The sequence below is a fragment of the Orcinus orca genome, unplaced genomic scaffold (genome assembly GCF_937001465.1).
Source record: "Orcinus orca unplaced genomic scaffold, mOrcOrc1.1 scaffold_23, whole genome shotgun sequence".
In the NCBI taxonomy this organism is placed as follows: domain Eukaryota; kingdom Metazoa; phylum Chordata; class Mammalia; order Artiodactyla; family Delphinidae; genus Orcinus; species Orcinus orca.
In genome coordinates, this window is record NW_026043884.1 from 3,315,094 (window position 1) to 3,340,926 (window position 25,833).

At 43.6% G+C, this 25,833-nt stretch overlaps 1 long non-coding RNA gene across 1 annotated transcript in view; it reads left to right on the forward strand.

Annotated features, from left to right (window-relative positions):
• LOC125963347 (uncharacterized) overlaps positions 1 to 25,833 on the forward strand; it is a 334,169-nt gene that overhangs the window by 125,233 nt on the left and 183,103 nt on the right. The gene's annotated exons all lie outside the window — the stretch shown is intronic.

Sequence of the window (25,833 nt, forward strand, 5' to 3'; positions counted from 1 at the left end):
GAGTCAGTGCCTTTAACCTCCTGTTTGGCCCAGTTTGCAAATTCCGCGGAAGATGAACAGGAATAGGGAGAACCAATGAGAGACTAGCTGGAGGTGTCTGGACGGGAAAATTTAACTCTCATTTCCCACCAGGAAGAGGAATTAACCAAAGGCTCAGCGTGCCATGCCGGAACCAGATTAGGGCCTGAAGCAATCCTGCGGTGTTGCGGCCAGCTCACAAGAAAGCGAGTTGAAGAAAGGAGCTCAGGGGCACTGTAATTCACAAACCTGCAGAGTTATAAATGACAGCTATCATCCAAAAATATACTGAACTAAGGCTGCCAAGAGGACTTGAAAGCCGGGCAGAATTGCAGGAAACCGATTTCAGGAGGTAGACTGGAATTGCATTTAAAGCATAGGAAAAGAGGCAGAAGGTCGACAATGATGCACTTGGCCAAAAAGGGCGTATGCGTTTTTTCCTGAATATATTCAGGAAAAAACGCATACGCCCTTTTTGGCCAACCAAGCAAGCTTGCAAAGGAAATCTGCACTACAATGAAGTCTCACTTCCCCCCCGTCAAAAGGGCCATCTGAAAAAAGTGTAAAATCCAGAAAGGCAGGACAGGCCATGGAGAACTGGGAGCCTTGTTATGCTGATGGGCGGGATGTAAATTGCCAACAGCCACTCGGGAGAAGTGTATGGTGTTTCCTGAAACATCTAAAAAACAAAGCAACAGAGCCTAGGGCACTTCCACTTATGGTCCTGCAGCTTAGGGAAATTAAAATCAAAAAGACACAGCCACCCCAAAGTTTGGGATGGCTCTGTTTACAAGAAACTCGTTTACGGTACAAGTTCAATATCGCATAAAGCGAAAAATGGATAAAGAAGTTGTGGTACTTACGTACAATGCAATATCACTCAGCAATGACATCTATGTCATCAGGCCCATAGCAGCATAATGAGTGGATTCAGGTATGATGATTCTAACTGAAATAAGTCACACAGAAAAAGAAACATCATAAGATATCACTAATACACGGAATGTAAACTTGGCTACACAGGAACTGAATTTCAAAACAGAACATGGTCCCAAATTTAGAAAATGAACTTATGCTTGCTTAAGGGGAAAGGTGAGTTGGGGTGCTGCATAAAACCAGAGATTGAAATGAGCACAGATAAAGTTCCTTAAGCCAAATATGTAATAGATAAGAGCTACTCCTTGCTCAACGAGATGGACTCAAAACGCCATATTAAACGCCTAATAATGTACCTGACTAGTAAGTATCTTAAAACCTATGGATTGCTATGTCTCTGAAAGTGAATCAATCGTGAGTACAGGGGCAAAAACGCAGCAGTGATAGGATTGGAGAGTTTTGGTGAGCAAATGAAGACCCTTTGAAGTCATATTGCATGGTACCCATTCCACGGATCTCAACTCTCCAGGTTTAAGGGATTCTTCCTTCAGCTAAAACATGCATGTGGAACCCAGAGTATGATCAACTGTGTGATCGGGAGACGTGTTGAAATATGTCTCAGTTCTCATCCCCTGGTACTCGGGTGCAACATTCCAGATGCTTTACTAACACTCTCCCGACTTGGAGAGTCAGTGCCTTTAACCTCCTGTTTGGCCCAGTTTGCAAATTCCGTGGAAGATGAACAGGAATAGGGAGAACCAATGAGAGACTAGCTGGAGGTGTCTGGACGGGAAAATTTAACTCTCATTTCCCACCAGGAAGAGGAATTAACCAAAGGCTCAGCGTGCCATGCCGGAACCAGATTAGGGCCTGAAGCAATCCTGCGGTGTTGCGGCCAGCTCACAAGAAAGCGAGTTGAAGAAAGGAGCTCAGGGGCACTGTAATTCACAAACCTGCAGAGTTATAAATGACAGCTATCATCCAAAAATATACTGAAGTAAGGCTGCCAAGAGGACTTGAAAGCCAGGCAGAATTGCAGGAAACCGATTTCAGGAGGTAGACTGGAATTGCATTTAAAGCATAGGAAAAGAGGCAGAAGGTCGACAATGATGCACTTGGCCAAAAAGGGCGTATGCGTTTTTTCCTGAATATATTCAGGAAAAAACGCATACGCCCTTTTTGGCCAACCAAGCAAGCTTGCAAAGGAAATCTGCACTACAATGAAGTCTCACTTCCCCCTGGTCAAAAGGGCCATCTGAAAAAAGTGTAAAATCCAGAAAGGCAGGACAGGCCATGGAGAACTGGGAGCCTTGTTATGCTGATGGGCGGGATGTAAATTGCCAACAGCCACTCGGGAGAAGTGTATGGTGTTTCCTGAAACACCTAAAAAACAAAGCAACAGAGCCTAGGGCACTTCCACTTATGGTCCTGCAGCTTAGGGAAATTAAAATCAAAAAGACACAGCCACCCCAAAGTTTGGGATGGCTCTGTTTACAAGAAACTCGTTTACGGTACAAGTTCAATATCGCATAAAGCGAAAAATGGATAAAGAAGTTGTGGTACTTACGTACAATGCAATATCACTCAGCAATGACATCTATGTCATCAGGCCCATAGCAGCATAATGAGTGGATTCAGGTATGATGATTCTAACTGAAATAAGTCACACAGAAAAAGAAACATCATAAGATATCACTAATACACGGAATGTAAACTTGGCTACACAGGAACTGAATTTCAAAACAGAACATGGTCCCAAATTTAGAAAATCAACTTATGCTTGCTTAAGGGGAAAGGTGAGTTGGGGTGCTGCATAAAACCAGAGATTGAAATGAGCACAGATAAAGTTCCTTAAGCCAAATATGTAATAGACAAGAGCTACTCCTTGCTCAACGAGATGGACTCAAAACCCCATATTAAACGCCTAATAATGTACCTGACTAGTAAGTATCTTAAAACCTATGGATTGCTATGTCTCTGAAAGTGAATCAATCGTGAGTACAGGGGCAAAAACGCAGCAGTGATAGGATTGGAGAGTTTTGGTGAGCAAATGAAGACCCTTTGAAGTCATATTGCATGGTACCCATTCCACGGATCTCAACTCTCCAGGTTTAAGGGATTCTTCCTTCAGCTAACACATGCAGGTGGAACCCAGAGTATGATCAACTGTGTGATCGGGAGACGTGTTGAAATATGTCTAAGTTCTCATCCCCTGGTACTCGGGTGCAATATTCCAGATGCTTTACTAACACTCTCCCGACTTGGAGAGTCAGTGCCTTTAACCTCCTGTTTGGCCCAGTTTGCAAATTCCGCGGAAGATGAACAGGAATAGGGAGAACCAATGAGAGACTAGCTGGAGGTGTCTGGACGGGAAAATTTAACTCTCATTTCCCACCAGGAAGAGGAATTAACCAAAGGCTCAGCGTGCCATGCCGGAACCAGATTAGGGCCTGAAGCAATCCTGCGGTGTTGCGGCCAGCTCACAAGAAAGCGAGTTGAAGAAAGGAGCTCAGGGGCACTGTAATTCACAAACCTGCAGAGTTATAAATGACAGCTATCATCCAAAAATATACTGAAGTAAGGCTGCCAAGAGGACTTGAAAGCCGGGCAGAATTGCAGGAAACCGATTTCAGGAGGTAGACTGGAATTGCATTTAAAGCATAGGAAAAGAGGCAGAAGGTCGACAATGATGCACTTGGCCAAAAAGGGCATATGCGTTTTTTCCTGAATATATTCAGGAAAAAACGCATACGCCCTTTTTGGCCAACCAAGCAAGCTTGCAAAGGAAATCTGCACTACAATGAAGTCTCACTTCCCCCCCGTCAAAAGGGCCATCTGAAAAAAGTGTAAAATCCAGAAAGGCAGGACAGGCCATGGAGAACTGGGAGCCTTGTTATGCTGATGGGCGGGATGTAAATTGCCAACAGCCACTCGGGAGAAGTGTATGGTGTTTCCTGAAACATCTAAAAAACAAAGCAACAGAGCCTAGGGCACTTCCACTTATGGTCCTATAGCTTAGGGAAATTAAAATCAAAAAGACACAGCCACCCCAAAGTTTGGGATGGCTCTGTTTACAAGAAACTCGTTTACGGTACAAGTTCAATATCGCATAAAGCGAAAAATGGATAAAGAAGTTGTGGTACTTACGTACAATGCAATATCACTCAGCAATGACATCTATGTCATCAGGCCCATAGCAGCATAATGAGTGGATTCAGGTATGATGATTCTAACTGAAATAAGTCACACAGAAAAAGAAACATCATAAGATATCACTAATACACGGAATGTAAACTTGGCTACACAGGAACTGAATTTCAAAACAGAACATGGTCCCAAATTTAGAAAATCAACTTATGCTTGCTTAAGGGGAAAGGTGAGTTGGGGTGCTGCATAAAACCAGAGATTGAAATGAGCACAGATAAAGTTCCTTAAGCCAAATATGTAATAGACAAGAGCTACTCCTTGCTCAACGAAATGGACTCAAAACCGCATATTAAACGCCTAATAATGTACCTGACTAGTAAGTATCTTAAAACCTATCGATTGCTATGTCTCTGAAAGTGAATCAATCGTGAGTACAGAGGCAAAAACGCAGCAGTGATAGGATTGGAGAGTTTTGGTGAGCAAATGAAGACCCTTTGAAGTCATATTGCATGGTACCCATTCCACGGGTCTCAACTCTCCAGGTTTAAGGGATTCTTCCTTCAGCTAAAACATGCATGTGGAACCCAGAGTATGATCAACCGTGTGATCGGGAGACGTGTTCCAATATGTCTCAGTTCTCGTCCCCTGGTACTCGGGTGCAACATTCCAGATGCTTTACTAACACTCTCCCGACTTGGAGAGTCAGTGCCTTTAACCTCCTGTTTGGCCCAGTTTGCAAATTCCGCGGAAGATGAACAGGAATAGGGAGAACCAATGAGAGACTAGCTGGAGGTGTCTGGACGGGAAAATTTAACTCTCATTTCCCACCAGGAAGAGGAATTAACCAAAGGCTCAGCGTGCCATGCCGGAACCAGATTAGGGCCTGAAGCAATCCTGCGGTGTTGCGGCCAGCTCACAAGAAAGCGAGTTGAAGAAAGGAGCTCAGGGGCACTGTAATTCACAAACCTGCAGAGTTATAAATGACAGCTATCATCCAAAAATATACTGAACTAAGGCTGCCAAGAGGACTTGAAAGCCGGGCAGAATTGCAGGAAACCGATTTCAGGAGGTAGACTGGAATTGCATTTAAAGCATAGGAAAAGAGGCAGAAGGTCGACAATGATGCACTTGGCCAAAAAGGGCGTATGCGTTTTTTCCTGAATATATTCAGGAAAAAACGCATACGCCCTTTTTGGCCAACCAAGCAAGCTTGCAAAGGAAATCTGCACTACAATGAAGTCTCACTTCCCCCCCATCAAAAGGGCCATCTGAAAAGAGTGTAAAATCCAGAAAGGCAGGACAGGCCATGGAGAACTGGGAGCCTTGTTATGCTGATGGGCGGGATGTAAATTGCCAACAGCCACTCGGGAGAAGTGTATGGTGTTTCCTGAAACATCTAAAAAACAAAGCAACAGAGCCTAGGGCACTTCCACTTATGGTCCTATAGCTTAGGGAAATTAAAATCAAAAAGACACAGCCACCCCAAAGTTTGGGATGACTCTGTTTACAAGAACCTCGTTTACGGTACAAGTTCAATATCGCATAAAGCGAAAAATGGATAAAGAAGTTGTGGTACTTACGTACAATGCAATATCACTCAGCAATGACATCTATGTCATCAGGCCCATAGCAGCATAATGAGTGGATTCAGGTATGATGATTCTAACTGAAATAAGTCACACAGAAAAAGAAACATCATAAGATATCACTAATACACGGAATGTAAACTTGGCTACACAGGAACTGAATTTCAAAACAGAACATGGTCCCAAATTTAGAAAATCAACTTATGCTTGCTTAAGGGGAAAGGTGAGTTGGGGTGCTGCATAAAACCAGAGATTGAAATGAGCACAGATAAAGTTCCTTAAGCCAAATATGTAATAGACAAGAGCTACTCCTTGCTCAACGAAATGGACTCAAAACCCCATATTAAACGCCTAATAATGTACCTGACTAGTAAGTATCTTAAAACCTATGGATTGCTATGTCTCTGAAAGTGAATCAATCGTGAGTACAGGGGCAAAAACGCAGCAGTGATAGGATTGGAGAGTTTTGGTGAGCAAATGAAGACCCTTTGAAGTCATATTGCATGGTACCCATTCCACGGGTCTCAACTCTCCAGGTTTAAGGGATTCTTCCTTCAGCTAAAACATGCATGTGGAACCCAGAGTATGATCAACCGTGTGATCGGGAGACGTGTTGAAATATGTCTCAGTTCTCGTCCCCTGGTACTCGGGTGCAACATTCCAGATGCTTTACTAACACTCTCCCGACTTGGAGAGTCAGTGCCTTTAACCTCCTGTTTGGCCCAGTTTGCAAATTCCGCGGAAGATGAACAGGAATAGGGAGAACCAATGAGAGACTAGCTGGAGGTGTCTGGACGGGAAAATTTAACTCTCATTTCCCACCAGGAAGAGGAATTAACCAAAGGCTCAGCGTGCCATGCCGGAACCAGATTAGGGCCTGAAGCAACCCTGCGGTGTTGCGGCCAGCTCATAAGAAAGCGAGTTGAAGAAAGGAGCTCAGGGGCACTGTAATTCACAAACCTGCAGAGTTATAAATGACAGCTATCATCCAAAAATATACTGAAGTAAGGCTGCCAAGAGGACTTGAAAGCCGGGCAGAATTGCAGGAAACCGATTTCAGGAGGTAGACTGGAATTGCATTTAAAGCATAGGAAAAGAGGCAGAAGGTCGACAATGATGCACTTGGCCAAAAAGGGCGTATGCGTTTTTTCCTGAATATATTCAGGAAAAAACGCATACGCCCTTTTTGGCCAACCAAGCAAGCTTGCAAAGGAAATCTGCACTACAATGAAGTCTCACTTCCCCCCCCCCGTCAAAAGGGCCATCTGAAAAAAGTGTAAAATCCAGAAAGGCAGGACAGGCCATGGAGAACTGGGAGCCTTGTTATGCTGATGGGCGGGATGTAAATTGCCAACAGCCACTCAGGAGAAGTGTATGGTGTTTCCTGAAACATCTAAAAAACAAAGCAACAGAGCCTAGGGCACTTCCACTTATGGTCCTATAGCTTAGGGAAATTAAAATCAAAAAGACACAGACACCCCAAAGTTTGGGATGGCTCTGTTTACAAGAACCTCGTTTACGGTACAAGTTCAATATCGCATAAAGCGAAAAATGGATAAAGAAGTTGTGGTACTTACGTACAATGCAATATCACTCAGCAATGACATCTATGACATCAGGCCCATAGCAGCATAATGAGTGGATTCAGGTATGATGATTCTAACTGAAATAAGTCACACAGAAAAAGAAACATCATAAGATATCACTAATACACGGAATGTAAACTTGGCTACACAGGAACTGAATTTCAAAACAGAACATGGTCCCAAATTTAGAAAATCAACTTATGCTTGCTTAAGGGGAAAGGTGAGTTGGGGTGCTGCATAAAACCAGAGATTGAAATGAGCACAGATAAAGTTCCTTAAGCCAAATATGTAATAGACAAGAGCTACTCCTTGCTCAACGAGATGGACTCAAAACCCCATATTAAACGCCTAATAATGTACCTGACTAGTAAGTATCTCAAAACCTATGGATTGCTATGTCTCTGAAAGTGAATCAATCGTGAGTACAGGGGCAAAAACGCAGCAGTGATAGGATTGGAGAGTTTTGGTGAGCAAATGAAGACCCTTTGAAGTCATATTGCATGGTACCCATTCCACGGGTCTCAACTCTCCAGGTTTAAGGGATTCTTCCTTCAGCTAAAACATGCATGTGGAACCCAGAGTATGATCAACCGTGTGATCGGGAGACGTGTTGAAATATGTCTCAGTTCTCGTCCCCTGGTACTCGGGTGCAACATTCCAGATGCTTTACTAACACTCTCCCGACTTGGAGAGTCAGTGCCTTTAACCTCCTGTTTGGCCCAGTTTGCAAATTCCGCGGAAGATGAACAGGAATAGGGAGAACCAATGAGAGACTAGCTGGAGGTGTCTGGACGGGAAAATTTAACTCTCATTTCCCACCAGGAAGAGGAATTAACCAAAGGCTCAGGGTGCAATGCCGGAACCAGATTAGGGCCTGAAGCAATCCTGCGGTGTTGCGGCCAGCTCACAAGAAAGCGAGTTGAAGAAAGGAGCTCAGGGGCACTGTAATTCACAAACCTGCAGAGTTATAAATGACAGCTATCATCCAAAAATATACTGAAGTAAGGCTGCCAAGAGGACTTGAAAGCCAGGCAGAATTGCAGGAAACCGATTTCAGGAGGTAGACTGGAATTGCATTTAAAGCATAGGAAAAGAGGCAGAAGGTCGACAATGATGCACTTGGCCAAAAAGGGCGTATGCGTTTTTTCCTGAATATATTCAGGAAAAAACGCATACGCCCTTTTTGGCCAACCAAGCAAGCTTGCAAAGGAAATCTGCACTACAATGAAGTCTCACTTCCCCCTGGTCAAAAGGGCCATCTGAAAACGTGTAAAATCCAGAAAGGCAGGACAGGCCATGGAGAACTGGGAGCCTTGTTATGCTGATGGGCGGGATGGAAATTGCCAACAGACACTCGGGAGAAGTGTATGGTGTTTCCTGAAACATCTAAAAAACAAAGCAACAGAGCCTAGGGCACTTCCACTTATGGTCCTATAGCTTAGGGAAATTAAAATCAAAAAGACACAGACACCCCAAAGTTTGGGATGGCTCTGTTTACAAGAACCTCGTTTACGGTACAAGTTCAATATCGCATAAAGCGAAAAATGGATAAAGAAGTTGTGGTACTTACGTACAATGCAATATCACTCAGCAATGACATCTATGACATCAGGCCCATAGCAGCATAATGAGTGGATTCAGGTATGATGATTCTAACTGAAATAAGTCACACAGAAAAAGAAACATCATAAGATATCACTAATACACGGAATGTAAACTTGTCTACACAGGAACTGAATTTCAAAACAGAACATGGTCCCAAATTTAGAAAATCAACTTATGCTTGCTTAAGGGGAAAGGTGAGTTGGGGTGCTGCATAAAACCAGAGATTGAAATGAGCACAGATAAAGTTCCTTAAGCCAAATATGTAATAGACAAGAGCTACTCCTTGCTCAACGAAATGGACTCAAAACCCCATATTAAACGCCTAATAATGTACCTGACTAGTAAGTATCTCAAAACCTATGGATTGCTATGTCTCTGAAAGTGAATCAATCGTGAGTACAGGGGCAAAAACGCAGCAGTGATAGGATTGGAGAGCTTTGGTGAGCAAATGAAGACCCTTTGAAGTCATATTGCATGGTACCCATTCCACGGGTCTCAACTCTCCAGGTTTAAGGGATTCTTCCTTCAGCTAAAACATGCATGTGGAACCCAGAGTATGATCAACCGTGTGATCGGGAGACGTGTTGAAATATGTCTCAGTTCTCGTCCCCTGGTACTCGGGTGCAACATTCCAGATGCTTTACTAACACTCTCCCGACTTGGAGAGTCAGTGCCTTTAACCTCCTGTTTGGCCCAGTTTGCAAATTCCGCGGAAGATGAACAGGAATAGGGAGAACCAATGATAGTCTAGCTGGAGGTGTCTGGACGGGAAAATTTAACTCTCATTTCCCACCAGGAAGAGGAATTAACCAAAGGCTCAGCGTGCCATGCCAGAACCAGATTAGGGCCTGAAGCAATCCTGCGGTGTTGCGGCCAGCTCACAAGAAAGCGAGTTGAAGAAAGGAGCTCAGGGGCACTGTAATTCACAAACCTGCAGAGTTATAAATGACAGCTATCATCCAAAAATATACTGAAGTAAGGCTGCCAAGAGGACTTGAAAGCCGGGCAGAATTGCAGGAAACCGATTTCAGGAGGTAGACTGGAATTGCATTTAAAGCATAGGAAAAGAGGCAGAAGGTCGACAATGATGCACTTGGCCAAAAAGGGCGTATGCGTTTTTTCCTGAATATATTCAGGAAAAAACGCATACGCCCTTTTTGGCCAACCAAGCAAGCTTGCAAAGGAAATCTGCACTACAATGAAGTCTCACTTCCCCCCCGTCAAAAGGGCCATCTGAAAAAAGTGTAAAATCCAGAAAGGCAGGACAGGCCATGGAGAACTGGGAGCCTTGTTATGCTGATGGGCGGGATGTAAATTGCCAACAGCCACTCGGGAGAAGTGTATGGTGTTTCCTGAAACATCTAAAAAACAAAGCAACAGAGCCTAGGGCACTTCCACTTATGGTCCTATAGCTTAGGGAAATTAAAATCAAAAAGACACAGCCACCCCAAAGTTTGGGATGGCTCTGTTTACAAGAAACTCGTTTACGGTACAAGTTCAATATCGCATAAAGCGAAAAATGGATAAAGAAGTTGTGGTACTTACGTACAATGCAATATCACTCAGCAATGACATCTATGTCATCAGGCCCATAGCAGCATAATGAGTGGATTCAGGTATGATGATTCTAACTGAAATAAGTCACACAGAAAAAGAAACATCATAAGATATCACTAATACACGGAATGTAAACTTGGCTACACAGGAACTGAATTTCAAAACAGAACATGGTCCCAAATTTAGAAAATCAACTTATGCTTGCTTAAGGGGAAAGGTGAGTTGGGGTGCTGCATAAAACCAGAGATTGAAATGAGCACAGATAAAGTTCCTTAAGCCAAATATGTAATAGACAAGAGCTACTCCTTGCTCAACGAAATGGACTCAAAACCGCATATTAAACGCCTAATAATGTACCTGACTAGTAAGTATCTTAAAACCTATCGATTGCTATGTCTCTGAAAGTGAATCAATCGTGAGTACAGAGGCAAAAACGCAGCAGTGATAGGATTGGAGAGTTTTGGTGAGCAAATGAAGACCCTTTGAAGTCATATTGCATGGTACCCATTCCACGGGTCTCAACTCTCCAGGTTTAAGGGATTCTTCCTTCAGCTAAAACATGCATGTGGAACCCAGAGTATGATCAACCGTGTGATCGGGAGACGTGTTCCAATATGTCTCAGTTCTCGTCCCCTGGTACTCGGGTGCAACATTCCAGATGCTTTACTAACACTCTCCCGACTTGGAGAGTCAGTGCCTTTAACCTCCTGTTTGGCCCAGTTTGCAAATTCCGCGGAAGATGAACAGGAATAGGGAGAACCAATGAGAGACTAGCTGGAGGTGTCTGGACGGGAAAATTTAACTCTCATTTCCCACCAGGAAGAGGAATTAACCAAAGGCTCAGCGTGCCATGCCGGAACCAGATTAGGGCCTGAAGCAATCCTGCGGTGTTGCGGCCAGCTCACAAGAAAGCGAGTTGAAGAAAGGAGCTCAGGGGCACTGTAATTCACAAACCTGCAGAGTTATAAATGACAGCTATCATCCAAAAATATACTGAACTAAGGCTGCCAAGAGGACTTGAAAGCCGGGCAGAATTGCAGGAAACCGATTTCAGGAGGTAGACTGGAATTGCATTTAAAGCATAGGAAAAGAGGCAGAAGGTCGACAATGATGCACTTGGCCAAAAAGGGCGTATGCGTTTTTTCCTGAATATATTCAGGAAAAAACGCATACGCCCTTTTTGGCCAACCAAGCAAGCTTGCAAAGGAAATCTGCACTACAATGAAGTCTCACTTCCCCCCCATCAAAAGGGCCATCTGAAAAGAGTGTAAAATCCAGAAAGGCAGGACAGGCCATGGAGAACTGGGAGCCTTGTTATGCTGATGGGCGGGATGTAAATTGCCAACAGCCACTCGGGAGAAGTGTATGGTGTTTCCTGAAACATCTAAAAAACAAAGCAACAGAGCCTAGGGCACTTCCACTTATGGTCCTATAGCTTAGGGAAATTAAAATCAAAAAGACACAGCCACCCCAAAGTTTGGGATGACTCTGTTTACAAGAACCTCGTTTACGGTACAAGTTCAATATCGCATAAAGCGAAAAATGGATAAAGAAGTTGTGGTACTTACGTACAATGCAATATCACTCAGCAATGACATCTATGTCATCAGGCCCATAGCAGCATAATGAGTGGATTCAGGTATGATGATTCTAACTGAAATAAGTCACACAGAAAAAGAAACATCATAAGATATCACTAATACACGGAATGTAAACTTGGCTACACAGGAACTGAATTTCAAAACAGAACATGGTCCCAAATTTAGAAAATCAACTTATGCTTGCTTAAGGGGAAAGGTGAGTTGGGGTGCTGCATAAAACCAGAGATTGAAATGAGCACAGATAAAGTTCCTTAAGCCAAATATGTAATAGACAAGAGCTACTCCTTGCTCAACGAAATGGACTCAAAACCCCATATTAAACGCCTAATAATGTACCTGACTAGTAAGTATCTTAAAACCTATGGATTGCTATGTCTCTGAAAGTGAATCAATCGTGAGTACAGGGGCAAAAACGCAGCAGTGATAGGATTGGAGAGTTTTGGTGAGCAAATGAAGACCCTTTGAAGTCATATTGCATGGTACCCATTCCACGGGTCTCAACTCTCCAGGTTTAAGGGATTCTTCCTTCAGCTAAAACATGCATGTGGAACCCAGAGTATGATCAACCGTGTGATCGGGAGACGTGTTGAAATATGTCTCAGTTCTCGTCCCCTGGTACTCGGGTGCAACATTCCAGATGCTTTACTAACACTCTCCCGACTTGGAGAGTCAGTGCCTTTAACCTCCTGTTTGGCCCAGTTTGCAAATTCCGCGGAAGATGAACAGGAATAGGGAGAACCAATGAGAGACTAGCTGGAGGTGTCTGGACGGGAAAATTTAACTCTCATTTCCCACCAGGAAGAGGAATTAACCAAAGGCTCAGCGTGCCATGCCGGAACCAGATTAGGGCCTGAAGCAACCCTGCGGTGTTGCGGCCAGCTCATAAGAAAGCGAGTTGAAGAAAGGAGCTCAGGGGCACTGTAATTCACAAACCTGCAGAGTTATAAATGACAGCTATCATCCAAAAATATACTGAAGTAAGGCTGCCAAGAGGACTTGAAAGCCGGGCAGAATTGCAGGAAACCGATTTCAGGAGGTAGACTGGAATTGCATTTAAAGCATAGGAAAAGAGGCAGAAGGTCGACAATGATGCACTTGGCCAAAAAGGGCGTATGCGTTTTTTCCTGAATATATTCAGGAAAAAACGCATACGCCCTTTTTGGCCAACCAAGCAAGCTTGCAAAGGAAATCTGCACTACAATGAAGTCTCACTTCCCCCCCCCCGTCAAAAGGGCCATCTGAAAAAAGTGTAAAATCCAGAAAGGCAGGACAGGCCATGGAGAACTGGGAGCCTTGTTATGCTGATGGGCGGGATGTAAATTGCCAACAGCCACTCAGGAGAAGTGTATGGTGTTTCCTGAAACATCTAAAAAACAAAGCAACAGAGCCTAGGGCACTTCCACTTATGGTCCTATAGCTTAGGGAAATTAAAATCAAAAAGACACAGACACCCCAAAGTTTGGGATGGCTCTGTTTACAAGAACCTCGTTTACGGTACAAGTTCAATATCGCATAAAGCGAAAAATGGATAAAGAAGTTGTGGTACTTACGTACAATGCAATATCACTCAGCAATGACATCTATGACATCAGGCCCATAGCAGCATAATGAGTGGATTCAGGTATGATGATTCTAACTGAAATAAGTCACACAGAAAAAGAAACATCATAAGATATCACTAATACACGGAATGTAAACTTGGCTACACAGGAACTGAATTTCAAAACAGAACATGGTCCCAAATTTAGAAAATCAACTTATGCTTGCTTAAGGGGAAAGGTGAGTTGGGGTGCTGCATAAAACCAGAGATTGAAATGAGCACAGATAAAGTTCCTTAAGCCAAATATGTAATAGACAAGAGCTACTCCTTGCTCAACGAGATGGACTCAAAACCCCATATTAAACGCCTAATAATGTACCTGACTAGTAAGTATCTCAAAACCTATGGATTGCTATGTCTCTGAAAGTGAATCAATCGTGAGTACAGGGGCAAAAACGCAGCAGTGATAGGATTGGAGAGTTTTGGTGAGCAAATGAAGACCCTTTGAAGTCATATTGCATGGTACCCATTCCACGGGTCTCAACTCTCCAGGTTTAAGGGATTCTTCCTTCAGCTAAAACATGCATGTGGAACCCAGAGTATGATCAACCGTGTGATCGGGAGACGTGTTGAAATATGTCTCAGTTCTCGTCCCCTGGTACTCGGGTGCAACATTCCAGATGCTTTACTAACACTCTCCCGACTTGGAGAGTCAGTGCCTTTAACCTCCTGTTTGGCCCAGTTTGCAAATTCCGCGGAAGATGAACAGGAATAGGGAGAAGCAATGAGAGACTAGCTGGAGGTGTCTGGACGGGAAAATTTAACTCTCATTTCCCACCAGGAAGAGGAATTAACCAAAGGCTCAGGGTGCAATGCCGGAACCAGATTAGGGCCTGAAGCAATCCTGCGGTGTTGCGGCCAGCTCACAAGAAAGCGAGTTGAAGAAAGGAGCTCAGGGGCACTGTAATTCACAAACCTGCAGAGTTATAAATGACAGCTATCATCCAAAAATATACTGAAGTAAGGCTGCCAAGAGGACTTGAAAGCCAGGCAGAATTGCAGGAAACCGATTTCAGGAGGTAGACTGGAATTGCATTTAAAGCATAGGAAAAGAGGCAGAAGGTCGACAATGATGCACTTGGCCAAAAAGGGCGTATGCGTTTTTTCCTGAATATATTCAGGAAAAAACGCATACGCCCTTTTTGGCCAACCAAGCAAGCTTGCAAAGGAAATCTGCACTACAATGAAGTCTCACTTCCCCCTGGTCAAAAGGGCCATCTGAAAACGTGTAAAATCCAGAAAGGCAGGACAGGCCATGGAGAACTGGGAGCCTTGTTATGCTGATGGGCGGGATGGAAATTGCCAACAGACACTCGGGAGAAGTGTATGGTGTTTCCTGAAACATCTAAAAAACAAAGCAACAGAGCCTAGGGCACTTCCACTTATGGTCCTATAGCTTAGGGAAATTAAAATCAAAAAGACACAGACACCCCAAAGTTTGGGATGGCTCTGTTTACAAGAACCTCGTTTACGGTACAAGTTCAATATCGCATAAAGCGAAAAATGGATAAAGAAGTTGTGGTACTTACGTACAATGCAATATCACTCAGCAATGACATCTATGACATCAGGCCCATAGCAGCATAATGAGTGGATTCAGGTATGATGATTCTAACTGAAATAAGTCACACAGAAAAAGAAACATCATAAGATATCACTAATACACGGAATGTAAACTTGTCTACACAGGAACTGAATTTCAAAACAGAACATGGTCCCAAATTTAGAAAATCAACTTATGCTTGCTTAAGGGGAAAGGTGAGTTGGGGTGCTGCATAAAACCAGAGATTGAAATGAGCACAGATAAAGTTCCTTAAGCCAAATATGTAATAGACAAGAGCTACTCCTTGCTCAACGAAATGGACTCAAAACCCCATATTAAACGCCTAATAATGTACCTGACTAGTAAGTATCTCAAAACCTATGGATTGCTATGTCTCTGAAAGTGAATCAATCGTGAGTACAGGGGCAAAAACGCAGCAGTGATAGGATTGGAGAGCTTTGGTGAGCAAATGAAGACCCTTTGAAGTCATATTGCATGGTACCCATTCCACGGGTCTCAACTCTCCAGGTTTAAGGGATTCTTCCTTCAGCTAAAACATGCATGTGGAACCCAGAGTATGATCAACCGTGTGATCGGGAGACGTGTTGAAATATGTCTCAGTTCTCGTCCCCTGGTACTCGGGTGCAACATTCCAGATGCTTTACTAACACTCTCCCGACTTGGAGAGTCAGTGCCTTTAACCTCCTGTTTGGCCCAGTTTGCAAATTCCGCGGAAGATGAACAGGAATAGGGAGAACCAATGATAGTCTAGCTGGAGGTGTCTGGACGGGAAAATTTAACTCTCATTTCCCACCAGGAAGAGGAATTAACCAAAGGCTCAGCGTGCCATGCCAGAACCAGATTAGGGCCTGAAGCAATCCTGCGGTGTTGCGGCCAGCTCACAAGAAAGCGAGTTGAAGAAAGGAGCTCAGGGGCACTGTAATTCACAAACCTGCAGAGTTATAAATGACAGCTATCATCCAAAAATATACTGAAGTAAGGCTGCCAAGAGGACTTGAAAGCCGGGCAGAATTGCAGGAAACCGATTTCAGGAGGTAGACTGGAATTGCATTTAAAGCATAGGAAAAGAGGCAGAAGGTCGACAATGATGCACTTGGCCAAAAAGGGCGTATGCGTTTTTTCCTGAATATATTCAGGAAAAAACGCATACGCCCTTTTTGGCCAACCAAGCAAGCTTGCAAAGGAAATCTGCACTACAATGAAGTCTCACTTCCCCCCCGTCAAAAGGGCCATCTGAAAAAAGTGTAAAATCCAGAAAGGCAGGACAGGCCATGGAGAACTGGGAGCCTTGTTATGCTGATGGGCGGGATGTAAATTGCCAACAGCCACTCGGGAGAAGTGTATGGTGTTTCCTGAAACATCTAAAAAACAAAGCAACAGAGCCTAGGGCACTTCCACTTATGGTCCTATAGCTTAGGGAAATTAAAATCAAAAAGACACAGCCACCCCAAAGTTTGGGATGGCTCTGTTTACAAGAACCTTGTTTACGGTACAAGTTCAGTATCGCAGAAAGTGAAAAATGGATAAAGAAGTTGTGGTACTTACGTACAATGCAATATCACTCAGCAATGAAATCTATGTCATCAGGCCCGTAGCAGCATAATGAGTGGATTCAGGTATGATGATTCTAACTGAAAAAATTCACACAGAAAAAGAAACATCATAAGATATTACTAATACACGGAATGTAAACTTGGCTACACAGGAACTGTATTACAAACAGATCAGGGTCTCAAATTTAGAAAAACAACTTATGCTTGCTTAAGGGGAAAGGTGAGTTGGGGTGCTGCATAAAAGCAGAGGTTGAAATGAGCACAGATAAAGTTCCTTAAGCCAAATATGTAATAGACAAGAGCTACTCCTTGCTCAACAAAATGGACTCAACACCACATTTTAAACGCCTAAGAATGTACCTGACTAGTAAGTATCTTAAAACCTATGGATTGCTATGTCTCCAAAACAGAATCAAGCGTGTGTACAGGGGCATAAACGCAGCAGTGATAGGATTGGAGAGTTTCGGTGAGCAAATGAAGACCCTTTGAAGTCATATTGCATGGTACCCATTCCATGGGTCTCAACTCTCAAGGTTTAAGGGATTCTTCCTTCAGCTAAAACATGCATGTGGAGCCTAGAGTATGATCAACTGTGTGATCGGGAGATGTGTACCAATATGTCTCAGATATCCTCCCCTGGTACTCGGGTGCAACATTCCAGATGCTTTACTAACACTCTGCCGACTTGGAGAGTCAGTGCTTTCAACCTCCTGTTTGGCCCAGTTTGCAATTTCTGCGGAAGATGAACAGGAATAGGGAGAACCAATGAGAGACTAGCTGGAGGTGTCTGGACGGGCAAATTTAACTCTCATTTCCCACCAGGGAGAGGAATTAACCCAAGGCTCAGCGTGCCATGCCGGAACGAGTTTAGGGCCTGAAGCAATCCTGCGGTGTTGCGGCCAGCTCAAAAGAAAACGAGTTGAAGAAAGGAGCTCGGGGGCACTGTAATTCACAAACCTGCAGAGTTATAAATGACAGCTATCGTCCAAAAATATACTGAAGTAAGGCTGCCAAGAGGACTTGCAAGCGGGACAGAATTGCAGGAAACCGATTTCAGGAGGTAGACTGGAATTGCATTTAAAGCATAGGAAAAGAGGCAGAACGTCGACAATGATGCACTTGGCCAAAAAGGGCGTATGCGATTTTTCCTGAATATATTCAGGAAAAAACCCATACGCCCTTTTTGGCCAACCAAGCAAGCTTGCAAAGGAAATCTGCACTACAATGAAGTCTCACTTCCCCCCCATCAAAAGGGCCATCTGAAAAAAGTGTAAAATCCAGAAAGGCAGGACAGGCCATGGAGAACTGGGAGCCTTGTTATGCTGATGGGCGGGATGTAAATTGCCAACAGCCACTCGGGAGAAGTGTATGTTGTTTCCTGAAACATCTAAAAAACAAACCAACAGAGCCTAGGGCACTTCCACTTATGGTTCTATAGCTTAGGGAAATTAAAATCAAAAAGACACAGCCACCCCTAAGTTTGGGACGGCTCTGTTTACAAGAAACTCGTTTACGGGACAAGTTCAATATCGCAGAAAGTGAAAAATGGATAAAGAAGGTGTGGTACTTAAGTACAATGCAATATCACTCAGCAATGAAATCTATGTCATCAGGCCCGTAGCAGCATAATGAGTGGATTCAGGTATGATGATTCTAACTGAAATAAGTCACACAGAAAAAGAAACATCATAAGATATCACTAATACATGGAATGTAAACTTGGCTACACAGGAACTGGATTACAAAACACAACAGGTTCTCCAATGTAGAAAACCAAGTTATGCTTGTTTAAGGGGAAAGGTGAGTTGGGGTGCTGCATAAAACCAGAGATTGAAATGACCACAGATAAAGTTCCTTAAGCCAAATATGTAATACACAAGAGCTACTCCTTGCTCAACGAAATGGACTCAACACCCCATATTAAACGCCTAAGAATGTATCTGACTAGTAAGTATCTTAAAACCTATGGATCGCTATGTCTCCGAAAGAGAATCAAGTGTGTGTACAGGGGCATAAACGCAGCAGTGATAGGATTGGAGAGGTTTGGTGAGCAAATGAAGAACCTTTGAAGTCATATTGCATGGTACCCATTCCACGGGTCTCAACTCTCCAGGTTTAAGGGATTCTTCCTTCAGCTAAATCATGCATGTGGAACCCAGAGTATGATCAACTGTGTGATCGGGAGACGTGTTCAAATATGTCTCAGTTCTCCTCCCCTGGTACTCGTGTGCAACATTCCAGAAGCTTTACTAACACTCTCCCGACTTGGAGAGTCAGTGCCTTTAACCTCCTATTTGGCCCAGTTTGCAATTTCTGCGGAAGATGAACAGGAATAGGGAGAACCAATGAGAGACTAGATGGAGGTGTCTGGACGGGCAAATTTAACTCTCATTTCCCACCAGGGAGAGGAATTAACCAAAATCTCCGTGTGCCGTGTCGGAACCAGATTAGGGCCTGAAGCAATCCTGCGGTGTTGCGGCTAGCTCACAAGAAAGCGAGTTGAAGAAAGGAGCTCAGGGGCACTGTAATTCACAAACCTGCAGAGTTATAAATGACAGCTATCATCCAAAAATATACTGAAGTAAGCATGCCAAGAGGACTTGAAAGCGGGGCAGAATTGCAGGAAACCGATTTCAGGAGGTAGACTGGAATTGCATTTAAAGCATAGGAAAAGAGGCAGAACGTCCACAATGATGCACTTGGCCAAAAAGGGCATATGCGTTTTTTCCTGAATATAATCAGGAAAAAACGCATACGCCCTTTTTGGCCAACCAAGCAAGCTTGCAAAGGAAATCTGCACTACAATGAAGTCTCACTTCCCCCCGGTCAAAAGGGCCATCTGAAAAAAGTGTAAAATCCAGAAAGGCAGGACAGGTCATGGAGAACTGGGAGCCTTGTTATGCTGATGGGCCGGATGTAAATTGCCAACAGCCACTGGGGAGAAGTGTATGGTGCTTCCTGAAACATCTAAAAAACAAAGCAACAGAGCCTAGGGCACTTCCACTTATGGTCCTATAGCTTAGGGAAATTAAAATGAAAAAGACACAGCCACCCCAATATTTGGGATGGCTCTGTTTACAAGAACCTCATTTACGGTACAAGTTCAATATCGCAGAAAGTGAAAAATTGATAAAGAATTTGTGGTATTTACGTACAATGCAATATCACTCAGCAATGAAATCTATGTCATCAGGCCTGTAGCAGCATAATGAGTGAATTCAGGTATGATGATTCTAACTGAAATAAGTCACACAGAAAAAGAAACATCATAAGATATCACTAATACACGGAATGTAAACTTGGCTACACAGGAACTGGATTACAAAACAGAACAGGGTCTCAAATTTAGAAAGCCAACTTATGCTTGCTTAAGGGGAAAGGTGAGTTGGGGTGCTGCATAAAACCAGAGATTGAAATGAGCACAGATAAAGTTCCTTAAGGCACTTATGTATTAGACAAGAGCTACTCCTTGCTCAACGAAATGGACTCAACACGCCATATTAAACGCCTAAGAATGTAGCTGACTAGTAAGTATCTTAAAACCTATGGATTGCTATGTCTCTGAAAGAGAATCAAGCGTGTGTACAGGGTCATAAACGCAGCAGTGATAGGACTGGAGAGGTTCGGTGAGCAAATGAAGACCCTTTGAAGTCATATTGCATGGTACCCATTCCATGGGTCTCAACTCTCCAGGTTTAAGGGATTCTTCCTTCAGCTAAAGCATGCATGTGGAACCCAGAGTATGATCAACCGTGTGATCGGGAGACGTGTTGAAATATGTCTCAGTTCTCGTCCCCTGGTACTCGGGTGCAACATTCCAGATGCTTTACTAACACTCTCCCGACTTGGAGAGTCAGTGCCTTTAACCTCCTGTTTGGCCCAGTTTGCAAATTCCGCGGAAGATGAACAGGAATAGGGAGAACCAATGAGAGACTAGCTGGAGGTGTCTGGACGTGCAAATTTAACTCTCATTTCCCACCAGGAAGAGGAATTAACCAAAGGCTCAGCATGCCATGCCGGAACCAGATTAGGGCCTGAAGCAATCCTGCGGTGTTGTGGCCAGCTCACAAGAAAGCAAGTTGAAGAATGGAGCTCAGGGGCACTGTAATTCACAAACCTGCAGAGTTATAAATGACAGCTATCGTCCAAAAATATACTGAAGTAAGGCTGCCAAGAGGACTTGAAACCGGGGCAGAATTGCAGGAAACCGATGTCAGGAGGTAGACTGGAATTGCATTTAAAGCATAGGAAAAGAGGCAGAACGTGGACAATGATGCACTTGGACAAAAAGTGCGTATGCGTTTTTTCCTGAATATATTCAGGAAAAAACGCATACGCCCTTTTTGGCCAACCAAGCAAGCTTGCAAAGAAATCTGCACTACAATGAAGTCTCACTTCCCCCCCGACAAAAGGGCCATCTGAAGAAAGTGTAAAATCCAGAAAGGCAGGACAGGTCATGGAGAACTGGGAGCCTTGTTATGCTGATGGGCGGGATGTAAATTGCCAACAGCCACTGGGGAGAAGTGTATGGTGTTTCCTGAAACATCTAAAAAACAAAACAACAGAGCCTAGGGCACTTCCACTTATGGTCCTATAGCTTAGGGAAATTAAAATCAAAAAGGCACAGCCACCCCAAAGTTTGGGACGGCTCTGTTTACAAGAAACTCGTTTACGGGGCAAGTTTAATATCGGAGAAAGTGAAAAATGGATAAAGAAGTTGTGGTACTTATGTACAATGCAATATCACTCAGCAATGAAATCTATGTCATCAGGCCCGTAGCAGCATAATGAGTGGATTCAGGTATGATGATTCTAACTGAAATAAGTCACACAGAAAAAGAAACATCATAAGATATCACTAATACACGGAATGTAAACTTGGCTACACAGGAACTGGATTACAAAACACAACAGGGTCTCAAATATAGAAAACCAACTTATGCTTGCTTAAGGGGAAAGGTGAGTTGGGGTGCTGCATAAAACCAGAGATTGAAATGAGCACAGATAAAGTTCCTTAAGCCAAATATGTAATACACAAGAGCTACTCCTTGCTCAATGAAATGGACTCAACACCCCATATTAAACGCCTAAGAATGTACCTGACCAATAAGTATCTTAAAACCTATGGATTGCTATGTCTCCGAAAGAGAATCAAGCGTGTGTACAGTGGCATAAACGCAGCAGTGATAGGATTGGAGAGGTTTGGTGAGCAAATGAAGACCCTTTGAAGTCATATTGCATGGTACCCATTGCACGGGTCTCAACTCTCCAGGTTTAAGGCATTCTTCCTTCAACTAAAACATGCTTGTGGAACCCAGAGTATGATCAACCGTGTGATCGGGAGACGTGTTGAAATATGTCTCAGTTCTTGTCACCTGGTACTCGGGTGCAACATTCCAGATGTTTTATTAACACTCTCCCGACTTGGAGAGTCAGTGCCTTTAACCTCCTGTTTGGCCCAGTTTGCAATTTCTGTGGAAGATGAACAGGAATAGGGAGAATCAATGAGAGACTAACTGGAGGTGTCTGGACGGGCAAATTTAACTCTCATTTCCCACCAGGAAGAGGAATTAACCAAAGGCTCAGCATGCCATGCCGGAAACAGATTAGGGCCTGAAGCAATCCTGCGGTGTTGCGGCCAGCTCACAAGAAAGCAAGTTGAAGAATGGAGCTCAGGGGCACTGTAATTCACAAACCTGCAGAGTTATAAATGACAGCTATCGTCTAAAAATATACTGAAGTAAGCCTGCCAAGAGGACTTGAAAGCGTGGTAGAATTGCAGGAAACCGATTTCAGGAGGTAGACTGGAATTGCATTTAAAGCATAGGAAAAGAGGCAGAACGTAAACAATGATGCACTTGGCCAAAAAGGGCGTATGCGTTTTTTCCTGAATATATTCAGGAAAAAACGCATACGCCCTTTTTGGCCAACCAAGCAAGCTTGCAAAGGAAATCTGCACTACAATGAAGTCTCACTTCCCCCCGGTCAAAAGGGCCATCTGAAAAAAGTGTAAAATCCAGAAAGGCAGGGCAGGCCATGGAGAACTGGGAGCCTTGTTATGCTGATGGGCGGGATGTAAATTGCCAACAGCCACTCGGGAGAAGTGTATGGTGTTTCCTGAAACATGTAAAAAACAAAGCAACAGAGCCTAGGGCACTTCCACTTATGGTCCTATAGCTTAGGGAAATTAAAATCAAAAAGACACAGCCACCCCAAAGTTTGGGACGGTTCTGTTTACAAGAACCTCGTTTACGGTACAAGTTCAATATCGCAGAAAGTGAAAAATGGATAAAGAAGTTGTGGTACTTACGTACAATACAATATCACTCCGCAATGAAATCTATGTCATCAGGCCCGTAGCAGCATAATGAGTGGATTCAGGTATGATGATTCTAACTGAAATAAGTCACACAGAAAATGAAACATCATAAGATATCACTAATACACGGAATGTAACCTTGGCTACACAGAACTGAATTACAAAACAGAACAGGGTCTCAAATTTAGAAAACCAACTTATGCTTGCTTAAGGGGAAAGGTGAGTTGGGGTGCTGCATAAAACCAGACATTGAAATGAGCACAGATAAAGTTCCTTAAGCCAAATATGTAATAGACAAGAGCTACTCCTTGCTCAACGAAATGGACTCAAAACCCCATATTAAACGCCTAAGAATGTGCCTGACTAGTAAGTATCTTAAAACCTATGGATTGCTATGTCTCCGAAAGAGAATCAGGCATGTGTACAGGGGCATAAACGCAGCAGTGATAGGATTGGAGAGGTTCGGTGAGCAAATTAAGACCCTTTGAAGTCATATTGCATGGTACCCATTCCACGGGTCTCAACTCTCCAGGTTTAAGGGATTCTTCCTTCAGCTAAAACATGCATGTGGAACACAGAGTATGATCAACCATGTGATCGGGAGACGTGTTCAAATATGTCTCAGTTCTCGTCCCCTGGTACTCGGTTGCAACATTCCAGACGCTTTACTAACACTCCCCCTACTTGGAGAGTCAGTGCCTTTAACCTCCTGTTTGGCCCAGTTTGCAATTTCTGCGGAAGATGAACAGGAATAGGGAGAACCAATGAGAGACTAGCTGGAGGTGTCTGGACAGGCAAATTTAACTCTCATTTCCCACCAGGAAGAGGAATTAACCAAAGGCTCAGCATGCCGTGCCGGAACCAGATTAGGGCCTGAAGCAATCCTGCGGTGTTGCGGCCAGCTCACAAGAAAGTGAGTTGAAGAAAGGAGCTCAGGGGCACTGTAATTCACAAACCTGCAGAGTTATAAATGACAGCTATCGTCCAAAAATATACTGAAGTAAGGCTGCCAAGAGGACTTGAAAGCGGGGCAGAATTGCAGGAAACTGATTTCAGGAGGTAGACTGGAATTGCATTTAAAGCATAGGAAAAGAGGCAGAAGGTCGACAATGATGCACTTGGCCAAAAAGGGCGTATACGTTTTTTCCTGAATGTATTCAGTAAAAAACGCATACGCACTTTTTGGCCAACCAAGCAAGCTTGCAAGGGAAATCTCAACTACAATGAAGTCTCACTTCCCCCCGGTCAAAAGGGCCATCTGAAAAAAGTGTAAAATCCAGAAAGGCAGGACAGGTCATGGAGAACTGGGAGCCTTGTTATGCTGATGGGTGGAATATAAATTGCCAACAGCCACTTGGGAGAAGTGTATGGTGTTTCCTGAAACATCTAAGAAACAAAGCAACAGAGCCTAGGGCACTTCCACTTATGGTCCTATAGCTTAGGGAAATTAAAATCAAAAAGACACAGCCACCCCAAATTTGGGACAGCTCTGTTTACAAGAACCTCCTTTACGGTACTAGTGCAATATCACAGAAAGTGAAAAATGGATAAAGAAATTGTGTTACTTATGTACAATGCAATATCACTCAGCAATGAAATCTATGTCATCAGGCCCGTAGCATCATAATGAGTGGATTCAGGTATGATGATTCTAACTGAAATAAGTCACACAGAAAAAGAAACATCATAAGATATCACTAATACACGGAATGTAAACTTGGCTACACAGGCACTGAATTACAAAACAGAACAGGGTCTCAAATTTAGAAAACCAACTTATGCTTGCTTAAGGGGAAAGGTGAGTTGGGGTGCTGCCTAAAACCAGAGATTGAAATGAGCACAGATAAAGTTCCTTAAGCCAAATATGGAATAGACAAGAGCTACTCCTTGCTCAACGAAATGGACTCAAAACCCCATATTAAACGCCTACGAATGTACCTGACTACTAAGTATCTTAAAACCTATGGATTGCTATGTCTCCGAAAGAGAATCAAGTGTGTGTACAGGGACATAAACGCAGCAGCGATAGGATTGGAGAGGTTCGGTGAGCAAATGAAGACCCTTTGAAGTCATATTGCATGGTACCCATTCCACGGGTCTCAACTCTCCAGGTTTAAGGGATTCTTCCTTGATCTGAAACATGCATGTGGAACCCAGAGTATGATCAACCGTGTGATCGGGAGACGTGTTCCAATATGTCTCAGTTCTCGTCCCCTGGTACTCGGGTGCAACATTCCAGACGCTTTACTAAAACTCTGCCGACTTGGAGAGTCAGTGCCTTTAACCTCCTGTTTGGCCCAGTTTGCAATTTCTGCAGAAGATGAACAGGAATAGGGAGAACCAATGAGAGACTAGCTGGAGGTGTCTGGACGGGCAAATTTAACTCTCATTTCCCACCAGGAAGAGGAGTTAACCAAAGGCTCAGCGTGCCGTGCCAGAACAAGATTAGGGCCTGAAGCAATCCTGCGGTGTTGCGGCCAGCTCACAAGAAAGCGAGTTGAAGAAAGGAGCTTAGGGACACTGTAATTCACAAACATGCAGAGTTATAAAAGACAGCTATCGTCCAAAAATATACTGAAGTAAGGCTGCCAAGAGGACTTGAAAGCGGGGCAGAATTGCAGGAAACCGATTTCAGCAGGTAGACTGGAATTGCATTTAAAGCATAGGAAAGAGGCAGAACGTCGACAATGATGCACTTGGCCAAAATGGGCGTATGCGTTTTTTCCTGAATATGTTCAGGAAAAAACGCATACGCACTTTTTGGCCAACCAAGCAAGCTTGCAAAGGAAATCTGCACTACAATTAAGTCTCACTTCCCCCC